The sequence below is a fragment of the Marmota flaviventris genome, chromosome 16 (genome assembly GCF_047511675.1).
Source record: "Marmota flaviventris isolate mMarFla1 chromosome 16, mMarFla1.hap1, whole genome shotgun sequence".
Lineage (NCBI taxonomy): Eukaryota > Metazoa > Chordata > Mammalia > Rodentia > Sciuridae > Marmota > Marmota flaviventris.
Genome location: NC_092513.1, coordinates 70,867,708 through 70,889,592, shown reverse-complemented (window position 1 = coordinate 70,889,592; position 21,885 = coordinate 70,867,708).

Below are 21,885 nucleotides of genomic sequence, written 5' to 3'. Positions count from 1 at the left end.
TTTCCTCGTCTCCCTGCAATATCCACTTTATAGATGGGAAGTTGTCAATTGGACAACTGTTTTATGGAGACTTTTTAAAAAAAATCCCAACTCTTAGAGTCCAGAATAAGTTACTTCATGCTTACTCTCTTTTCAATTGTTTTTTTTTTTTTGTGTGTGTGTGTGTGTTTATCGATTGAGGTGTTCCAATGATATTATTGAGGTATCTCTTTAGAAAGAATCAATGAGGGAAATGTCTGAGTTGGTTGAAGGAGGGGAAGCAGCATGTGGGTTGCAGGGTGAATCGGGGGAACTCAGTGATATTCTGAAATGCACACCTAGACTTAAAACCTGACTCATAAATTTTGTTATGAAAACTTGAAAGAATTGAATTCATCCATTTATTTCTCTGACTGATATTGAATGAGGACCAGGTTAGATGCTGGGTGCTTGCTGGGCGGGAGCCTGTGGAGACCCTGCCCCAGGGACTGATTGTTCACAGGTGAGAATTCCTCCCATGTGAAGTGTCACAGCTGCGTGGTCAGGTCAGCATCCAGGAGGCCAGCCCGGCATCCACACAGTCCTCACATTTCTAGTTGAATTTTCACCCCCAAATTACATCATGTTCAAATTCACTAGGTTTTCCAACAGAGGTAAGGCAAAGAACCTCACCCCGCCCCCCGCGCTGGTACAAAGACCTATCCACAGGTGTGGCTGTATGCTGGGCCGGTAGTCAATGACGGGTAAGATCCAGTTGCAATGGTGCCAACCTAAGACAGGAGGCTGACGCCTTGAGGTCAGCTCATCCGATGACGGGTAAGAACCATATGTACTATTGGACAACCTAAGGCAGGCACGGTCCCTGAGCCACATGCTTGTTGTGTAAACAGAGAGGGGGAGATGTTGAGAGCCACAGCCGAAGGGGCCCCAGCAAACTTCCAGCTGCCAGCTGATGATTGGCTCACAGTGGCCCCAGCAAACTTCTAGCTGCCAGCTGATTGGCTCCTCTGCGGTGATGCTCATTGGGCTGTTTCCCCGCCCTTTCAGACCACGAAGCTGCTCATTGGGGGACTTTTTTTGGCTCTGCCCAGCGACCCAGCCAATTGGTCTCAAGAGCAAGAGGAGTGTGGGGGGGGGGTGGAGAGGCTTGTGGGAAGCGGTGGTGGCAGTTGGGCTCTGAGGGAATTCCTGAAGAGCTCGCGTGGTGTGGCGTGTGTGTTCTAAAAACAAAGTTTGTTTCTGCTTGATAAGTGGCTTGTGAATTGTGCCCAGCCAGACTGCAGCATTTGGTGGCCCGTATGGGGAATTATAAAATGTCATTATAAAATGTCTTCGATGGAGGGGAAAAGAAACTTTTTGGTCATTGCTCAATTGTATACAATTTTCTTTGATTCAACCTATACTTTCTATGGTCTTCCATGGCAGAAAAAATACCAGAAATCCCACTAAGGACTTTCATTGTTTCTGGAAAGTAGTGTCAACTGCCCCAGCCTTTCTTTACAAGTTCTGACCCAATCCAGTGTCATCCTGGAGTAATTTCTAGGTGTGTGTGTGTGTGTGCGTGTATACATATATATGTATGTAAGTACATGTAGCATGTGTGCATATATAAACATTTATGTGCTCACTCATACTCATGTTTGTACCCATGCATATGTATGTGTTAGCTTCCTGTTGCTGTAACAAAATACCTGAGGAGAATCAACTTAAGAAGAGGATGTATTTTGGCTTGCAGTTTCAGAGATGTCAGTCTACGGTCAGTTGATTCCACCACTTGGAGCCTGTGATGAGGCAGGACATGGGTGGGGGGATGACGGAGCAGAGCTGCTCACCTCATGGCAGCAGGAGGTGCGGAGAGATGGAGGAGGGGGTGGGTCCCAGGACCTTCCATGGCACACCCCCAATTCCCCACTTTCCCGAGCTCAGCCCCACCTCCTACGATTTCTCCTGTGTCCCAGTAGCACCATGACCTGGTCCCAAATCTTTAGCACATTAGCTTTTGGGGAACGTTTAAGGTCTAAATCATAACCTTGTTTGTATTTCTGTTGATGATCATGGAAAACACCATACTAGAAAAAATGCAAAGTTGACTTAAAAAAAAATTAAAACCTCATGTGTTTATGGCTCTAGATGTCACCGTGTGGTGGATACAGGCATTTTGGGATGATTCGAAGAGCAGTGTCACCGTAATGATCTCATCTCTAGGACGGGGAGGGGGCACCCTTGGCCAATGAGTGACAGTGCACATTCCAGTCACAAGGCTGCTGGACTCGACCCAAAGCTCCATGCAGAGGAGGAAAGGGGGTAAGCCTGCCGGATGGCCATCCCTGCAGGCTGGTCAGCGTTAGGGCATGGCTATTGGCAAGTCCTCTCCCACCTGTGTCCTGCTCTGACACCCTGCATCCTTGAGGGCGGGGGCTGTGAGGGTGTCCGCCAGGGAAGTGGTCTTCAACCTTAGAGGCACATCAGCCATCTGAGAAGCTTCCAGAACTACTCCCCTGGGGTCCTTCTGCAGAGCCCCTGTGGGCGTGGGTGGGCCAGTCCCTGGGATAATGAACTGTGATTCCAGGGCCAACCCGGCCTGCAGCGGGGGTCACTGGTTTAGAGGTGATTGGTATCTGGAGATGGAATCTCCAAAGGCAGCCGGCCTTCTTGTCTTTCTCCAGGGAAGCAGGGCAGAGGACGCAGTGCCCTTGGGGACACGGTCTTTCCTTGACAGGCGGCTGCACATCTGGCCCAGAGCACTGTGTGGACTGTGAGGCAAGCCCCTAGGAGTGATGAGAAGGCCGCCTCCCTCTTCTGCGTTCCGGGGCCAAAGCAGGAGGTCTCAAGACCACAGGGTGGGGTGGGATCACTTGTGGACACAAAAAGCCAAAGGACAAGAGGACTCTGCGTTAGCAGATTAATTCATAAGAAAAATATCAGCAGCGAAAGGCACACACGGGAATATTGTTATTGGAAAGAGCCTTTGGCAAAAGAATTTTTATAAATGGAAACTGCGTGGAGTTCAAGCCATATTTAAAAACACAGCCACATGGGTGGCAGGAGGAGGGGAACAGCTGTGCTCAGATATTTTCCTGGAGGGGTGAACACCCAGCCTCGTTCGGCTGTCTCCGCAGAGGACCCTGAAGGGACTGTGTGTGTGGGTCCTGTTTACTTTTGGAACTGCCGGCCTAGCCCTGCCCAGGCTGCAGAGACCCAGCAAATGTGATGAAACGTGGTAGCTGCTCCACAGCGTCCCTTTTCAGAGATGAAAAGAATCCACCCCTCACCCCACGATTCACTAAGAAATTTGTCCTGGAAATGGAAAGAAGAAACAGTGATGAACACAGAAGAATCAGTGGAGAAAAGTCAAGGGTCCAAATCTCCTGCGAAACTCCCACCTGAGCTCAGATTTCCTTCCCGAGTCCTGGGCTGGGAGTGGGCTTCAGGGGCAGAGCACCCGCTCAGCAAGTGCCAGGGTCTGGGTTCCACCCCTGTCACCCCCCACCCCGACACCACAATAATAAGTCCATGGTGCTTGCCTGATGGATCTCTCAGATTTGCTTTCCTTTCCTCTGACCCACAACAGAGGGAAATGGATTCATCTTGGGTGTTTGGGGTTGGCAGTTGTTGGGGGAAGTGGAGGGGATTTAAGAAAACCAGAGAAAATAGCTTATCGAATGGACCAGAAGTAAAATATTTGTTGTGGGGCACAAGCCCAAAATCGAGTTTAGCTCATCTTCTGTGAGATTTTTAGAAACTGCCCTGTTTGGTGGGACCCTCTGGGGCCTGGTGGGACTCGGCTTTTCTGGAAAAAGCACACTGCGTGTTCATGAAGCATCTCGTCCCGCAGCTCCCAGTGGGCAGGGGTCTGCCCCGTGGCCCCATGGCCTCCTGAGGAGTGGTGGGGGGACACAGGGAAGGCACCCCTCTCACTTATTGCAAAAAAGAAAGCGTGAATGTCTCCCCCTGTGAACTCCCAGGAAGCACTTCTGAAGTATACAGAAGCCCCTCAATCCACATTTCCTCCCTAATGGATCACTTCCGTCTTTGATATGTTTGTGCTACTCTAACAAAATGGGTTAAGTATCAATAACAGGAATGTATTTCTCACCCTTCTAAAGGCCGGGAAGTCCAAGGTCAAGGCCATAGCAAGTTCCAGAACTCTGGTTCCAAGAAGGCACCTTGGTGCTGCGTCTTCCAGAGCAAGACCTGCGTCCTCACATGGCAGAAGACCAGAGAGAGAGTGAGAACCAACTCCTGCGAGCCCTTTCGATGACACAGTGGATTTGTGACCTGAATGTCCCTCCTCAGCCCCCCCCCCTTCCCCACACTGCTTGGCTGGGGAGTAAGTTTCCAATACAAGAATTTTGGAAAAGACAACAATGTTTGAACCATTGCATTCTGCCCTGGAACCCCCAAACCCGTGTCCTTCTCAGATGCAAAATTCATATGTTCCTTGATAATAGTCCCATGAGTTCCAATGTCAGCTCAAAAGCCTAAAATCCAGAGTCTCACCTGAGTCAGGTACTGGCCAGACTCAAGGCAGGATTCATCCAAAAGCAAACTCCCTCCCCGCTGAGATCTGACCAGTTGTGTGTATTCAAAATACAGTGGTGGGACGGGGACAGGCACATGTCACATTTCAAAAGGAGGAACAGAAAATAAGAAAGGGCAACAGGCCTGGGTCCAAAACCAGCAAGGCACCTATACCACCTTCTCTCTAAGCATCCAAATCTCCCCTTTTTATAAGACACAGGTCACTTGAGGTTAGGCCCTCCCAAGTGACCTCCCCTTCCCCTGACTGTCTGAAAAGACCCTATCTCCAGTCAAGGTCCCATTCTGGGGTCTTCAGGGTCAGGACTTTGACATAGGCATTTGGGGGAACACAGTTCAGCCTTTGATGCTCTGACCTGCCCCCTCATGGAGACTCCTAGCACAACACCTGGAGCCCGTGAGGCCCTGCCCTTGGAGCTGACCGTGAGCAGAAGGCCACTGCTCAGTGAGCACTCACGCGTTCACCTGGGGTCCAGATGTTGGTTTCTAAACATCCTCCCCCAACGGATGACCCTGGCGGTGATGGCTGGTCTTTCAAAATGTAATAATCTATGAATTTATGTTGATAGAAATGAATGAATAAGTGTAAAAATGTAGAGAAGATAAGTTTCCTTGTCATTGAGTGCCAGCGTCCACATCATGACCAGCTGGGTCTAGAGAGCCACCGTTTGGAGCCATCGCAGCAAGACGCAGGCAGGGCTCAGGATTAAGACACTAGAACCAGGAGGGTAGCCCGATGACAAGAGGGACATTTATGTGGTCGCAGAGGGTCGCCCACAAGTCACTGACTAATTACGGAAGGGAAAATCGGAACTCCTCCGTGGAGAAAACCTGGAAGATGTCCCTTTGCCCTGCGACCAGGGCCGACAAGATGGGCTCTGTGTGTTGGCAGAAGGACACGCAGCCCTCCTGGGTTATTTCTGCTGGGTTTGTTCCTGTGGTGGCCGGAAAAGTCACCCAAACTCGAAAAAGCAATAGAAACTCTTTCTCTCTGTTCTAGAGGCTAGAAGTCTGAAGGCCGTCTCAGAGGGCAGACCCCTGCTGCCCCACTGCCCTCCTTCCAGAGGCTGTGGGCACAGCTCCTGCCATGTCCCCTCCAGCTCCCAGCGCCCTCGCTCCTACCGGGCCACTGTGTCATCGCTCCTCCTGTTGAGGTCCCACTCCCTCTGCCTCTTTCTAGAATTCACACGATCGTCTTCAGGGCCCAAGTGGATACCCAGGGTCTTCTCCCCATCTCAAGATCCTCAATTTAACCCCCTCTGCAAAGACCCCTTTTCCCACCCAAGGTGACGCTTACAGGTCCCAGGGTTCAGGACCCCACATCTTTGCCATGGCCGTCACTCGATGTTATGCAACAGTTTATGAAAACGCAAAACTGGAATGTCCTCTCGAGGATGCGCCCATGGACACACACCAAGGACAGTCTGTGGACAGTTGGCCTGCGCTCGGCAAAAAGATAATGTTCCCAAAGAGAGAAACCGAGGACCAGTTCAAGATTAAAGGAGACAAAAGAAATGTGATGGCCACGGCACGGTGTGGTCCTGGCTGGCGCTGCCCATCTGGGGAGTGTTGTAAAGGGCACTGCGAGGGCGGTTGCTTGAGGGCCTCGCCAGGTTCAGTGCGTGATGAATCCGTGCTCAATTTCCTGAATTTGATAATATGTTAGAGAATTTTTTTGTTCAGTATTTAGAGACGAAAACACTACAGTGGATGAATCTGATGACATTATGCTAAAATCAGGTGGACCCAGAAGGCCACATATTACATGGTCTCTTTCTCCCTCTGGTCACTAGAGAGATAGACAGCCAGACAGATATCAAATAGCTATATCAATCTACATCATATCTGTATATCTGTAGATACCACATATCTATTTACACAGACAGATTAGAGATATGTCTAGATGTATTCCTAGAGTAGATATGGAGAGGGCACACTAATGTGAAACGCTAGCAATTGTTAAGGTGATGAGAGTACTTTATAGTATTCTTGCAAATTTCCTGTAAATTTGAATTTTTTTAAAACTGTGTGCTTCATTATTACTCATAAGCTTGGGTACAATGTTCATGTCATTGGAAAATCTAGACCTAGTGACAGTTAAGTCAGGCAGCAGGAGTTTATCTTTGTTCAAAGTGGGGCCACTTTAACTGTGATAATTCATCATAGTGTAAGAAAAGCTGGTCTGGCCATTTAATATTTAATTACTATTGAATATTAAAACCTCAGTGCTAGAGAAAGCAGCTTGTGGGTGGAGCCTTTTAGAAATTGCTTTTTTTTTTGCCTTTTTTTTTTAATTGGTTGTTCAAAACATTACAAAGCTCTTGACATATCATCTTTCATACATTTGATTCAAGTGGGTTATGAACTCCCATTTTTACCCCAAATACAAATTGCAGAATCACATCGGTTACACATCCACATTTTTACATACTGCCATATTAGTGACTGTTGTATTCTGCTACCTTTCCTATCCCCTACTATCCCCCCCTCCCCTCCCCTCCCATCTTCCCTCTCTACCCCATCTGCTGTTGTTCAATTCTCTCCCTTGTTTTCCCCCCCTTTCCCCTCACAACCTCTTATATGTAATTTTGTGTAACAATGAGGGTCTCCTTCCATTTCCATACAATTTCCCTTCTCTCTCCCTTTCCCTCCCACCACTCGTCTCTCTTTAATGTTAATCTTCTTCTCATGCTCTTCCTCCCTGCTCTGTTCTTAGTTGCTCTCCTTATATCAAAGAGGACATTTGGCATTTGTTTTTTAGGGATTGGCTAGCTTCACTTAGCATAATCTGCTCTAATGCCATCCATTTCCCTGCAAATTCCATGATTTTGTCATTTTTTAGTCCTGCGTAATACTCCATGGTGTATAAATGCCACATTTTTTTTATCCATTCATCTATCGAAGGGCATCTAGGTTGGTTCCACAGTCTAGCTATTGTGAATTGTGCTGCTATGATCATTGATGTGGCGGTATCCCTATAGTACGCTCTTTTAAGGTCCTCAGGGAATAGTCCGAGAAGGGCAATAGCTGGGTCAAATGGTGGTTCCATTCCCAGCTTTCCCAGGAATCTCCATACTGCTTTCCAAATTGGCCGCACCTCAAATCAGAGACTCTGCATCTGATAGAAGAAAAAGTTGGCTTAGAAATGGCTTTGATCTTTCTTTTTGAATTTGAAGCACACAGTTCGGTGGTTTGAGTTATGTCCACAGAGTTGTTGCCCCCATCACTTTAGAATGCCTTCATCACCCAGAAGAAACTCTGCACCCTTTAGCCCCTACCCCGTCCACCTCCCCCAGCCCCTGCAGCCACTTTCTGCTGAATCTCTGTAGATTAGCCTGGTCTGCACATTTTGTGAGGGATCATTCCAAATGCAGTCTTTTTTTTTTTTTTTAAATGTTTGTTTAGTTGTCGATGGACCTTTATGATATTTATTTATATGTGGAGCTGAGGATCAAACCCAGTGCCTCACACGTGCCAGGCAAGCGCTCCACCACTAGCCACAGCCCAGCCCCAACATGCTGTCTTTTGAGTCAGGCTTTTTTTTTTTTTCCTACTTAGCACAGCAGGGTCAAGGTGCATCCATCAGAGGCTCCTATCAGTACTTCATTCCTGTACAGAAATGAGCCCCAAATGGCCTCTGGGTTGTCATTTCTTCACTGGAGGCCAAGACTCATTTAATGCAGAAGCCATGTCACCGAACTAAAAACTGGACACATCCAGTTATTTTAAGAATAACCTCATCCACCAGCAACTCAGGAGGCTGAGGCAGGAGGATGGCAAGTTCAAGGCCAGCCTCGGCAGCTTAGTGAGACCCTGTCTCAAAATAAAAAATAACAAGGGCTGGGGATGAGGCTCAGTGGTCAAGCATCCCTGGGCTCCATCTTGGTACCAAAGATGGGGAGGGGAAAGAATAATGTCATCAAGTCGATTTTTGATCACCCAGGGCTTGCCTGCTTTGTTTACCTCATGACATCTCACCCCACCTGATAAGACCTTTGTGGGTGAAGCTCTAGCCCTAAGTCTCTGGATGGTCTCCTGCCGTGAGGGGCTTCCTGGTTCAGGCAACAGTATCCCAGCATCAACAGAGCATGAGTGTGGTGCCTCTCGTGGTCTTCTCATCTTCCTTGATCAGCCCCAAGTCTCCCATGCTTTCTGCAATTCCCCTTTTTTGCTGAGTAAGATTCTGGTGTGTGAGTAAACCATATGTGTTGATGTGCTCATCCACTGAAGGGCATTTGGGTGGGTTCCACCTGTTGGCCTTGGTGAGTGACGCTGCTCTGCATTTTTACGTACAAGTTTTTGCTTGAGCACTTGTGTCCTTTCTCTTGGGTGCAGACCTAGGCGTCGGATTGCTGTCATATGGCACCTGTGTTGAACCCTGGGAGTTGTTTTCTGAACCGGCTACACCATTTTGCGCTCCCGTGTCTGAGGGTCTCCGGACTCCCTACTTTCTTGGTTTGTAGGTTTATCCTGTGTCATGACCACACCCTCCTGATCACCGTGGCTCAGGGGTGGAGCCTTTTATTCAATCCAGTCACCCATCAAATGGCAGGCCCAAGTCCCACCCTGTCCCAAGCCTGGGCTGTGGTGTGGCTTCAAGGGGCCGTCTCTTGGTACCAGCACCTGCCGGGGTCTCTGGCCGCGCCCTCCCTTCCTTCCCTCCAGCCTTCCTGGCCTTTCTCCTGTTCCCCTCACACCCAGGAATGTTTCTGTCGGATGGCAGGGGCTTGCGATAACCAGAAGCCGGGCTGAGTTCTAGCAGAGGTCAAGGATCAGGGGACAAGCCAAGGGGACCGAGGAATTCCTCTGTGCCTCCTGACCCCGCTGACACAGATCTTTCGGGTTGACTGCACTTCCCGTGTTGGCCTTTGGTATGAGAATCCTGAAGTTGAACCCAAGGTGTACACGGCCTCCTGAGATCTGGGAAAGACATTCCAGAAGCATATTCCACGACTCCGGGAAGAGGCAGGCCTGGGCCGATCCCTCCACACGGGGCCCTTCACTTCCCAGATATTCATCAGCGTCCCTTCCTTTTGAAGGGATCCAGACGACGATTCTGAGAAGTGAAACCGTGTCATCAGGAGTAGCGTGTCTTTAAAAAGCTTCTTCAAGTGAAAACATTGCCAAAAAAGGGACATTTTAGACATGCTTGGGGACATAGAGGACTCTGGAGATGGAAAGGCAACTGGAATGGGAAGAAATTGCTTCCTCAAGAGAGCGACAGCAGAGGTGGAGTATGACCCAGCAGAGGGACAGTCAGAGAGCTCGGACCCCATGACTCCAGAGCAGGTGAGCTCAGCTGGTGTGGCCCAGGGTGACTTTAACCAGGAGATCTCTGGAGACGGTTGTGGACAGAGGAAGTGTTGGGTCGTCTTTCTCATCTGGAGCCTGCTGGAGAGGACAGGTGTGTGGGTGTCCAGAGACACCTTGAAGGGCCTCTTTGTTTCCTCGACTAGAAGCCAGCAGCAGCATTTTGCAAACAGGAAGTGAAACATAAAGAAGGCAGAGGAGCGACAGACGGAAGCTCCAAGATCAGAGTGGCCGGGTCTGCGGTGGCTTCACCAGCCCCTCCCTTAGGGTAAGGAGGAGTGGACGGTCAGATGCAAAAGCCACAGAGAGAGAAAGGTCATTCTGCGCAGGTGCAGCACAGACGAGCCCAGGTAGGGGCCAGCCCCCTGGGCCCTCGGGCCTTCTCTGCTGAGATTCAAGGACCAGTCTCATTCCTGTCACCTTTAACGATGCGTGAGACCCCATTTTCAAAGCCCCTTTTAGTATTTTATTTAGAGAGAGTCTCACTGGTTTGCTTGGGGCCTCCCTAAGTTGCCGAGGCTGGCTTTGAACTCTTGATCCTCCTGCCTCAGCCTCCAGAGCTGCTGGGATGACAGGCGTGGGCCACTGCTCCTGGCTCACTCTAACACTCTTTCCTAAGTCCCACCCCAACTATCTAGAGGCAGATCCTCCCAGGTGAGCTGAAGTCTTTCCTGAGGTCACTCACTCTTGGTGTCTGCTCACCACTGCCTCCATCCGGACTGCACAGTGGCCTTCCCGGGGCCGGCCTGGAACCCTAATTGTCATAGGCAGAAGCGCACACGTTGGCCTCTTCCAAGCACGTGCCTCCCGACCCTCTCAACCCAACGCAGAACTCTTCTAGTTGTCCCAAGCTGCTGCCCACCTCAGACAGCTCTGGAAGGGAGAAGCCGGGCAGGCTGACCCGAGTCTTATTTTAGCCTTCCTTGTTTTCCACGGTTCCCTTCAGCGCCAATGAAATCAGTGGCTTCCCAGAAATAGGTAACGCTTAGTAGGTAAGAGAATGCATTGAAAGTCACCTGTAAGGCATGAAAGTACCGTACAACCGTCATAATGATAATAGCATCATGATCATAAACCAGATCCTGGACTCTGGGTCTACAGCGTGAGCCCTGGAAGCTTCCGCAGGGTGCAAAGCGAGAGGCCTGCCTTGCTCAAGCCCCAGCCGTGAACCTGAAAGCCTGGGCCCATGTCGGGTGGGTCAGAGCAGACATTGCCACGAAGCTTGGAGACGGCTCCATTCCCCTCTGATCCATGTTGAGCTTATCCTGCTCTTAAAACTTCAGTTTCAAGTTCTACCAAAAGGTTAAGGCTGGGCCAACCTGCCAATGACTGTCCATGGGAGGGAGAGAGGGCTGCTGTGCCCTTTCCGCCCTGCCCAGCCTGGGGACTGCATGGACTGCATCACAGCTCTGGGGGTCCTCTGCTTCTGGGTGGGTGTGTCCAGTGAGGAGCCCCCGCAGGAGATCAGGAGGGAGGCAGGCAGGGCAGGGATTCCTACAGCCGAGGCTTCTGTCTGCAGTCTCCTCTGGGGGTGGCCTCATCCTGGACACTGACCTTCCACCTTCCGATCACCTCTCCTGACTCACCGTGTTGGGCCTGGTGGGGGTGACAGCTTGGTGGCTTCAGCCAGAGCTTCCGGGAGGCTGCCCTGCACCTGCCCTCACCTGGGCCGTCCTCTGTGAGAAACCCTCCCCTGGCTGAGCCTATTCCTGTGGGGCCCGCACAGTCTGGAGTTCAGGGATCTGTTGACAGCGGTCATCAAAGGCCGCGTCCGCACTGCGTTGCCCAGAAGCCTGTAGGGACGCTGCGTCTCTGAGGGCTCTGCAGAGGGAGCAGGGACAGGAGCAGGGCGGGCAGGCGAGCTGGGTGCCGACGGCAGGACATCACCAGAGAAGAGTGCGGGTCACCAGCTGAGGCGCTCTGGAGAGGTGGTGGGAGCCTCAGGAAGTGGGGCCCATGGGAGGAAGCGAGGTCACTGGTGTGCCTTTGAGGGGGTATTGGGACCCCCACCCCTTCCCCTCTTATCTTTGCTTCCCAATAAAGGGTTTGGCTTCGGCTGCCACACGTGTGGACATTTGCTAGACAACGATAGACACCTACGCACTTGGTATCTGCATCATCGAGAGCAACTCATTAACTCAGCTAATGCCTCAGTTTCCTCATCCGTCAGGTGGGAACCATGACAATCAGACCCATTTGCTTTGCAGGGCTGAGGAGAGGGTGACCCGAGTCCACTGTGCTCAAAGCAGGGCCTGCCAGGGGCAGCTCGTCCCACGCAGGAGCTGGCTGGTATTTCCAGAGCATCCAGACTCCTCGGGCGCTTGGGGGCATACCACTGTGTCGGTCAGCCTTCCACTGCCAACTGACACAGGGGCCTTGGGGTCACCTATCCCAGCCGTACCACCACCTTCTCTGACGAGAGGACTCGGCAGGCCTTCCTCCTCCACTCTCCCCCGCCTCAAATCCCAACTGTCCTCCTCATTTCTGTCTTTGGTAAATCTGGCATTGATTGATTGATTGATTGATTGATCCTGAGGATTGAACCCAGAGGCCCTTACCCACCGAGTCACATCCCCAGGCCTTTTTATATTTTATTTAGAGACAGGTTCTTACTAAGTTTTCTAAGGCCTTGCTAAGTTGCTGAGGCTGGCCTTGAACTCCTGGTCCTCCTGCCTCAGCCTCCCAAGCCCCTGGGATTACCCGTGTGCCCCGGCACCCGGCTAAGTCTGGCATTTGGTAGCAGGTTTCTGTAGAGCCCACAGCAGCTTTCTTGGGGGAAACATGGCCCAGAGCCGTCTTCTCTGACACTCTGCCTCCCCCTCTGTCCTCCCGCCCAGGGGCTTTCCCCCTCTGGGATCTCTCAGGAAATCGGCTGGAAGTTTAGCTTGACTGAGGTCTGGGGAGCCCAGGAGCACAGTCAGGCCCAGAGGTCTGGGGAGCATCTACCTTAGCACATCCCCGCAGGGGCCAGCAGAGGCTCAGGGGACAGTGCAGAGGCAGCCTGCAGATCTGGACCCCCAGCTCCCTGCCTCCGAAGCATCATGGCCCTGCTCGGCCACGCCTCCGTCTGGGGCCTGGCGGGCTTTAGATTTCAAGGACCTGTCCCTGCTCCTGCGGAAATGCTGCTCTCCCCAACCTTCTTGTTCCAGAACGTGCCCAGGGCACCCGAGCGCCTCCCTTTCTGTTCCTGCCCTCACACCTGCTCCTGCCTCTCTGCTGGACGTGCCTTTGCCCCCTTGTCCCCAAAAGTCAGTCCCCAAATAAACATACGCGTGCTCACCTGTGTGTGGATGCAGGTGTTTCAGCAGCTGTTTCTCTGCTGTGACTTAAAGACCCAACCAGAACAGGTGCAGAGGAGGAAGAGCTTATTAGAGGGCTCAGGGCGTCAGGGGCCTCAGCCCATGGACAGTTGGCCCGAGGTGAGGCAGGACATCCTGGCAGAAGAGTGTAGTGAGGGAAGTGGCTCATGTGACCATCAGGAAGCAGAGAGAGACTCCACTGTCCAGGTACAACACATGTACCCCCAGGCACGCCCCCAGGGACCCCTCCTGCAGCCACACCCACCCACTTGCAGTCACCACTCAGTTCATCCCACGGGGTTAAGGCACTGACTGGGTGAGCCCCTCCTGACCCCATCATCTCTCCTCTGAACCTTCTGGAATCGTCTCACACGAGCTTTTGATGGTCACCTCGCATCCAAACTGCAAGGCCAAGGTAAGGTGTATTGGTCAGTCCGTCCACCCCTTGTGGTGGCTCAGAAAAAAGACCAAAAGAGGACAATCGACAAGCCCTAAATGAGCTCCAGCTAGTCCTGACCCAGGAATAAAATCCCAATTTCCTGCCCCACAGTAGACGCTGCTGGACAACGGGGATGGCTGGTGGGCCAGGTCCCCTCAGCTACGTGAGACCTGCAGTTCCTTCTCCCAGGGTCGATGGGATGGGTCCCCAGTGAAGGGGACACCCGGCCCCTCAAGGAAACGGGCAACCTCTTCCTGATATGGAACAGAGCCTGGGAACAGGGACGCTCAGGAAACTGGGTGACTTGAAGTCATGGCTTCTGAGTGGCTGGAAGAGGTGGGAGTGCGTTTGGAAGAAGAGGAAACAGTACTTCCTGCGGCTCTCTGCAGAGGGGACCTCCTCTGGGCTGTCCCACCTGTGAGCGCCAGGAACAGGGCTGCCTCTGGTTGCGGCCACCGTTGGTGACACGTGAGCAAGTGGCTTCCCTGCATCTGAATCTCCCTCCATGGAAGCTGCTCTGGGGGAGAAAGAAGAGTCACCCCCAAGCGTGTGGTTGGAGCAGGGTCACTTCCTCCTCCTTTCCCTGCCCTTGGGAGACACCACAGTCGTGGGTGGGTGGGTGGGCGGACAAGTGGGTGGATAGACAGACGGAAGAGGGAGTTTCCTTGTTGGGATCCTCATAATTGGTATGTGGTTTACATTCCACTCATCTGAGGACAGCCAGGGTAATCAGAAGCAGCTGCAGCCCAACCTGCCTCTGTCACAAACCTCCCGGATGAGGAGGGCCTCCCGTCTCCTCCCTCTCCGCCTTCCTGCTCAGCTCGTCCTGAACAGCACCCCTGCAGCTGACCTCCCTTGGAGTTCTTCTCATTTAGACCAAAAGGACCAAGTACGAGTTTGCAGAGTCTTTTAAAAATCAAACTGTGAAAAGAAACGCACGGTGAAGCTCCCCAGGCCCCTGCCCAGGAGAGATTTTAAGGGCTGCCTGTGTACTGCAGAAAGCGTTCTCTCCATTTATTGATTTGGCACTAGTGGGGGTGGAAGCCAGGGCCTGGATGTGCTAGGCAAGCGCTCTACCCCTGAGCCACACCCCCAGCCCCCAGTTCACTCCTAACCCTCTAAGAGGATGTACTTTAAATCCATACCCATACTTTTTTTTTTCCATACTCCAAACTCTGGCCCTTTCTGATTTTACTTACTACATATTAGAGGTCATTTCAAATCAGTGCAAAGCCATCTGGCCCGTTCTTTAGAGCAGCTGTGTGGCATTCTGTGGGACAGTGTGATTCATTACCTAGCCACTGATGGTCTGTCTGAGTCAGGTCAGGCTGTTATGACAAATATCACAACTGGTAGCTTTGTAAACAACATCTCATGATCCTGGTGGTGTCCAAGTTCAAGGTGTCAGCAGGTCAGGGGTCTGGTAAAGGTGCACTGTTGGATTCAAAGCAGCTTCTTGCCACTCCCTTGCGTGACGGGTGGGGAGAAAGCAAGTGTGTCTCTCCAATCTTTTCTTAAAAGGCACTAATTCCACCAGGAGGGCCCCATCCTCACCACCCAATCACCACCCAAAAGCTCCCCACCCCACCCCCACCCCATCGCCATCACAGTGAAGTTGAAGATGGCAACATATGGATTCGGGGGAGGGGCACAACCTTCCCCACCCCCCCACCCCCACCCCCGGTGCAGAGCCTGGCCATTCTGAGGGTTGGCGTTCATGCGGCAGCTTCGGGGGGGGGGGGGGGGCGGGCAGTGTCTCCTTACTGGCTTTGGAGCATGGAGGTCACTGCTGGGAGAGGCTGGTTTGGGGTGTCAGTCCTGCTTAGGAGCCTGCCAGCCCCTGAGCTCTGGGAGACGCCCTAGCTGGCCACAAGATCCCACCCAGGGATGCCACAGGGCCCAGGAACCGAAGGCTAAAGAGACACAGAGGAAGGGACTTGGTTCCAAGTGGGAGCGGCACCTGCAAACAGGAGCCTCAGAGCGCATAGAGGGTGCCCCGTGGGAGCCTGAAGAGGCAGGCGCCAGAGCTGCCAGATAGCAGCTGGAGGGTGCAGCGTGGGCGCTGAGCCGCCTGCCCCAGGCCAGTACCTTCCAATCCTAGTGGACAGAGCCTGGGTCCCTTCTCTGAAAATCTGCATGTGAAACCCTCTTCCTCCCACTCACTTTTGTCCTCTTTTTTCTAATTTTTTCTGTCTTCTGGAATAAGTTAAATGAGCTCAGCAAGCATTTACTGAGCTCCTACTGTGTACAGAACACTTCTTTTTTTCCAAGTTGGGGCAGCTTGGGGGACACAGGTATCTAAGCCCCCCACAGTCTCCCACAGACCCAATGGGTCTACTTTCTGGCCCACCAGGGCTGCCCAAGCAATGCAAAACAAGACTGTCCCTCCTGACATATGAGGTGACTCATTTAAGGGCAAAAGGATGGAGGTAAAGTGGGTCCTCCTTGCCTTCACCTGTCTCCTTCCAAGGGGTGACCCCCATATCTGTATTACATTTACTGAGCATAGGATCCCCTGGACTGCAACTCTAAGCTGCACTCTGAGTGTGTTGAAGACAGATCTTAGAGGCTAGGCCAGGGGCTGAGGCCACAAGGGTTTGGAGGGGAGGGACCTCAGAGATGGCTGTGGGCAGGGCTGCAAGTGCCGCGGGAGGCCACTTGGCAGTACAGTCTGTCCTTTGAGGGTTCTGCATCCACAGATTGCTCCAAACATGGTTGGAAAATATTTGGGGGAAAAACTGCATCTGTATTGATCAAGTATAGACTATTTTCCTGCCATTATTCCCTAAACAATGCAGTGTGACGGCCGTTGATGTAGCATTTGCATCGTGTTAAGTATTAGAATTAATTTAGAGATGATCTGAAGTCTATGGGAAGATGTGAGTGGGTTCTTTGCAAATCTATACCATTTGATGTCAGGGACTTGAGGATCCTCAGGTTTGGGTGGTGGGGTGGGCAGGACTGTGGACACTGATCCCCAATGGACCCGAGGGGCAGCTATACCTCGAGGGCTGGTTGGAGGAGACTGACAGAGATGTCTGCAGTTGGAAGATGGCAGGCGCCTGCCACTTACCCCAGCACACACCACTGTCCCCGAGAGCGGTGGCTAGCAGCTGACCTCAGCCTCCTGCAGTCCTTCAGCCCCGGGCTGCCAAAGCTGTGGGACCTGCGCAAAGTGCTCCAAAGTTTGAATCATGGGGTGACAGTCCCGTCCTGAGGACTTACCAAGCCGGGCACTACCTAAGCTGGCCCTAGTCTGACCCCAGGAGCCCTGGCTGCCGGGTCTCTACACCTTCGTTTTCCAGGTAGGAAACCGTGTCCAGGAGCACAGGGCACTGACAGACTTGGAAGAATGCCCAGTGAGCCTGTCCCAGAGGAGGGGACCTGGGGGCAGCCTGGGGTGGCAGGGGGTGGCTCTGACAAGGGCACAGGCAGCCAGTTACGTTGGTAAAGCCCTGTGGGCCTCCTCCTCCTGGCGTGGGCCCTTGATGGGCACATCTGTAACCCGGAGCAGAGTGGACTCCTCGGCCAGCTCGTTGGCAGGCTTGCTCTAATGGGAAAGCCCCTGTCCTCCCCCGTGTCCCTTGTAAACTGCGGCCTGCTCTGCGCCAGCTGGAGCCTGAGTGCCCCGCCCAGGGGCCTTGTTTGCCCTGCAGACAGGGAGCCCATTCAGACCCCCGGGTGGCACCGGGGGGATCTGGCCCGGGAAGCCTGGCTGGGCTCCGGCTGGCTGGTGGGGGCTCCAGAGGCCTCCCTTGGCTTCATCCTGGTCGAGGAGGGCTGCTGCGTTTACAGGCCCGTCTTGCTCCATAAACTAGAAAGCCACTTCCAGTGGGACGGTGCCTGGTGCCATCCTGTCCGGGCAGGGAAGGCTCCCCCGCGCTGCGGAGGCCCTGTGGCCTCTCACAGGCTCAGCCAGCCACTTTTACAGACCCTGGTCGCCCCGGTGCTGGGCCTGGCCTGGGACCTCAGGATAATATTTGCTGTACCTGCTCCTGGCTCTGGACCCGCAGCTTCCTGCCGGGCGTGGTGGTCACACTGCCACCAGAGCCTCCTTCCCTGCGGGGGAGCCTGGCTTTTGGGTTTTGAAGAGTGGGAAACAGTAAGTTCGATTTAAACCACGTCTGGTTCTAAAAGGCCGTGAGTGGCCTCCACAGTGACTTGCCACCCAGACTGTCCCCAGGGGCTCCCAGTCTCAGAGACCACACAGCTCTGGAATCAGTAAGAAGCCTGGCTGCCTAGGGACGGCCCCGCCAAGGGACAGTAGACCCACCTGAAGGACGTCGCAGCCCCCAGGCCCTGCCGCCCGCCCTCCTTGTGGGCCACGCTCTTCACGAATAGCTGAAGGGCATGAGGTTTAAATACGAAAAAATGCTTAGCTAAAGGCCCCGGCTTGTTTGCTTTTGCTGATAGTAACCGTCTGCCCACGGAGCCCTTTCAAACCTCTTCAGTGTTTTGGAAAGTGGATAAGGGACTCATTCAGTGACGCTTAAGTTTAACCAGAGCCAGGAATGAAGGGGAGTTCATGAAACAGGACCAGCCCGGACCACACACAGAGAGTTCTGGACTCCACCGCCAGCCCCTCCTCCTCCCTCCCTCCTCTGTCTCTCTCTCTCACACACACACACACACACACACACACACACGCACACCCTCACCACTACTGTCCCCTGAGCCCTCACTCTGACAATCCAGCCATGACTGACACCAGGAAGCCCATAATCAGCCTGGGCGGGGGGCTTCCTGGGCTCAGGGGGCCCTTTGTTAGCCAGGAGCCGATGAAAACATGGATTACTACAGTGTGTGCCCTGAACTAAAGGGAGCCCACAAAAGCCAGGGCCACCTCAACACAGCCCTTGAGAGGAGAAGCTGCAGCCAAGTGGCATGGCTGAAACCACCTCCGCGGAAAGGCCAGGAGACAGAGTCCCCCCGAGCAAGGCTGGTCTGGCCCGTCCCCTGCTCCCCGGCAGCCTGGGGAAGGTCTGCCAGCCAACTGCATGTGTTTATATCCAGTGAGTCGAGGTTGGACCCAGGGGACATGTGGGGCTGCACAGGGACCAGACGATTGGGAGCACGCTTCTTTTAGCAGCCCTTGGGGCAAAATGATTTATTGTCCTCTTGCCCTCAGCCGGGCCCCACTGCAGACTTCAAACAGAGCAAGCAGCATCCGACTGGGGCTCTGTGGGAAGCTGGGAAGATGTTAAGTTCTCTTTCTTTTTTTCCTTTTGAACTTTTATTTCAATATAAGCTTTGAGCTATGCAGGGAGAATGAGGCAGTTAAATTCAAGAAATATTTACGGCGTCTCGGAGATACAATGAACTTGGGGGTGGTAACATGTGGGTGGGGGAGGGGCAGACTGGGGCAGAGTGGCTTGGAGCACAGCCCCCACCCCTGCAGCCCCGGGACCTATTTAGACGCCACAGCTCCTTATTAAAGGAATATTTGCCCTGTGTTCATCAGCTTTCTGTAACTATAACAAATACTTGAGATAATAAACTTATAAAGGAAAAAGGTTTCTCTTGTCTCCCAGTCTGGGAGGTTCTGCTCTGTGATTGGCAGGCTCAGTTCCCTGGGTCTGAAGCAGGGCAGCACACCATGGTGGAGTAAAACCCCTTCCCTCACAGCCAGGAAGCAAAAATGAGAGCCAGAAAGGGGCTGAGGTCCCACAATCCCCTTTGAGCGCACACTCCCAGTGACATAAAGCCCTCCTGCTGGTGCCAACTCCTACAGGTCCCACTGCTCCCAATACTCACACCTTGGGGACAAACCTTTGGGGGCCATTCAAGATTCAAACTATATCATTCTCCAAATCCAAGGCCCAGAGAGACATCAGCATCACCCCTGATGTTATGGTGTGGACCTTAAATGACCTCAAAGGCCCATAGGCTAAGGACTCGGTCACTGGCTTGTGGCGCTATTGAGAGGTGGAGATCTTGGGAGGTGGGTCTGTCCCTGGGGACCTGCCCTGGGAGGGGACAGGAGACTGCTCTTTTCCTCTCTTTCTTTCAGGTCCCCTCTGCCACTTGCTTCTGCCTTGATGGACTGTGCTGTCGCCCGCCCCCAACCACAAGGCCAAGTGACCATGGGCTGCATTTTCTAAAACTGTGAGCCTGATAAGCTGATGACCCTGGGCGTTTGCCACAGTGACGGAAAGCTGACCAACACAGCTGTTGGCAAACAGTGATGTTTCATGGTCCCCGTTCCCTTTGCCATATGCTTCTGCCCCCCAGGAGCTGGGACGGGTCACTTCCCGAGGCTTCTTGCTTTCTCTCCCTGGCTGCCGCTGGAATCCTGCCTGCAGAGAAGACTTGCTGTGACCTTCTTTCTTCTCACACCCATATTTTTTGAAATGAGATGATTTTGCTGACAAATAAAAAGTTGGAAGCTCACAAGTTCTGGTTTGGTTTGGGACCAAGAGCCCACATGGCTCTGGAAGGCCTCAACAGGGCCCGGGACTCTCCATCTCAAGAAGTGCAGACGGTTGGGAGGGTCAGTTCTAGCTCCTGAGTTTTCCAGAGTTTTCCGGAAGTCACCTCATAGTTGTGAGATCATTCACCCCACTCCCCTAGGCTACAGCAGGAGCCACAAAATGGAACAAGGCCCATCTGGAAGGTTCCCATGGAGTGGCCACCACACACCAGGCGTTTCCCTCCATCCCTTCCTGGGTTGACAGAGCCACCTCCCACCTCTCACAATGGTGTCACCACACACGATAACTCCTGTCCCTTTCCTTAATCCAGGAACTGCTCTGGAATTACTGCCTTCCCTCCCTTGCAGAAAAGGTGTGCAACCTCCTGCCCCCTCGTCCATAGGCACTGCTCTGTCTGGCCCCTCCGACTCCTGGGCAGGCTCCTGCAGGGCTCAGGGCATCCAAGTGCCTTCCTGAGACTCAGTCTCTCAACTGGCCCTGTGGGGCTATACCCAGGCCAACCCTCCTCCAAAGGCCTCCCAGCAGCAATGGGAAAATTGCATCTTCTCCAAACAGGAAACAGAGATGAGGATCTTGCTCTTGCAGGATGGTGAGGAAGGAACATGAGACTCCCCCTTTGCAAAATGTCAACAAACACGTATTGGTGTTCGTTAGTCGCTTCTCCGTCACTGTGACAAAATACCTGAGAAAATCAACTTAAAGGAAGAAAAGTTTATTTTGGCTCATGGTTTCAGAGGTGTTCGCTCACCGTTCATGATTGAGCTCCTGGTGAGGCAGAGCATCATGGCAGAAGGGAAAGGTGCAGCAAAGCTGCTCACCTCCTGTCACCAGGAAGGAGTGAGGAAAGGAGGAGGAGAAGGAGAGAGAGAGAGAGAGAGACCAGAGTCCCAATATCCCCTTCAACAGCATGTCCCTGGGGACCTATTTCCTCCACGCTGACCCAACTCCTAACATGTCCACCACCTCCCAATAGTGCCACCACCTGGGGACCCCACCTCCAACACCTGAGTTTTTGGAGGCCATTCCAGATCCAAACTGTATCCCAGGCCCAGAGACACATTCCCTTTCCAGGTTTCTGGAAGACGTTCTGGAGGGCATCAGAGAAGGGAGTAACATTTTTAGAAGTTATGACAGGTGTGGTGAGAGTGTCGGTGCTGACCAGCGTCTGCGTTCTTCTCCTCCTGAGGGCACCCCTAGCATGTGTGCCTGGCTTTCCCCGCAGTGAGGCGAAGCCACAGGACTGTGCCATCGACTTTAGAGACACACGTGACATCAGAAACAGTTTTAGGATGGCTTCTCGTCTGCTCTTCATTTTGAAGATGGTGACAGATGCATTTGCTGTTGAGATGAGACAAAGCCCGGAGCGGTGGCACTCACCTGAGATCCCAGTGACTCCGAGGCTGACACGGAACAATACAAGTTCAAGGCCAGCCTGGGCAACTTAGGGAGGCCCTGCCTCAAAACTAAACAAACAAAAAGGGCTGGTAGCTCAGTGGTAGAGCACCCCTGAGTTAGATCCCCAGTGCCACAAATTCAGAGAGAGAGAGAGAGAGTCATTGGCAAGCACACCAATTTGGTTTAAAAGTTGTATGATTTTCTACTTTGAAACACCCAGTGGTCTATTAGTTCCACAGGTAACGATCAACCTTCTGGGGAGGTTTTCAAAACATCAGCAAATGATGGAGAAGGGGGTAAGGAGGAGAAAGCAAGTGTCGGTTTTTGGCTGAGTGAGTCAAAAATCATATGAATTGCTCTTTTATAGATAAAATTAGTACAAGGATATTGATGGGGCTGCAAAGAAACAGAAAGAAAAGGAAATAGTCACTCTTGTTCTCACTGCCCAGAAATAAACCCTGGTGGGATTTTGTTGCATTCCCTCTGGGGTTTT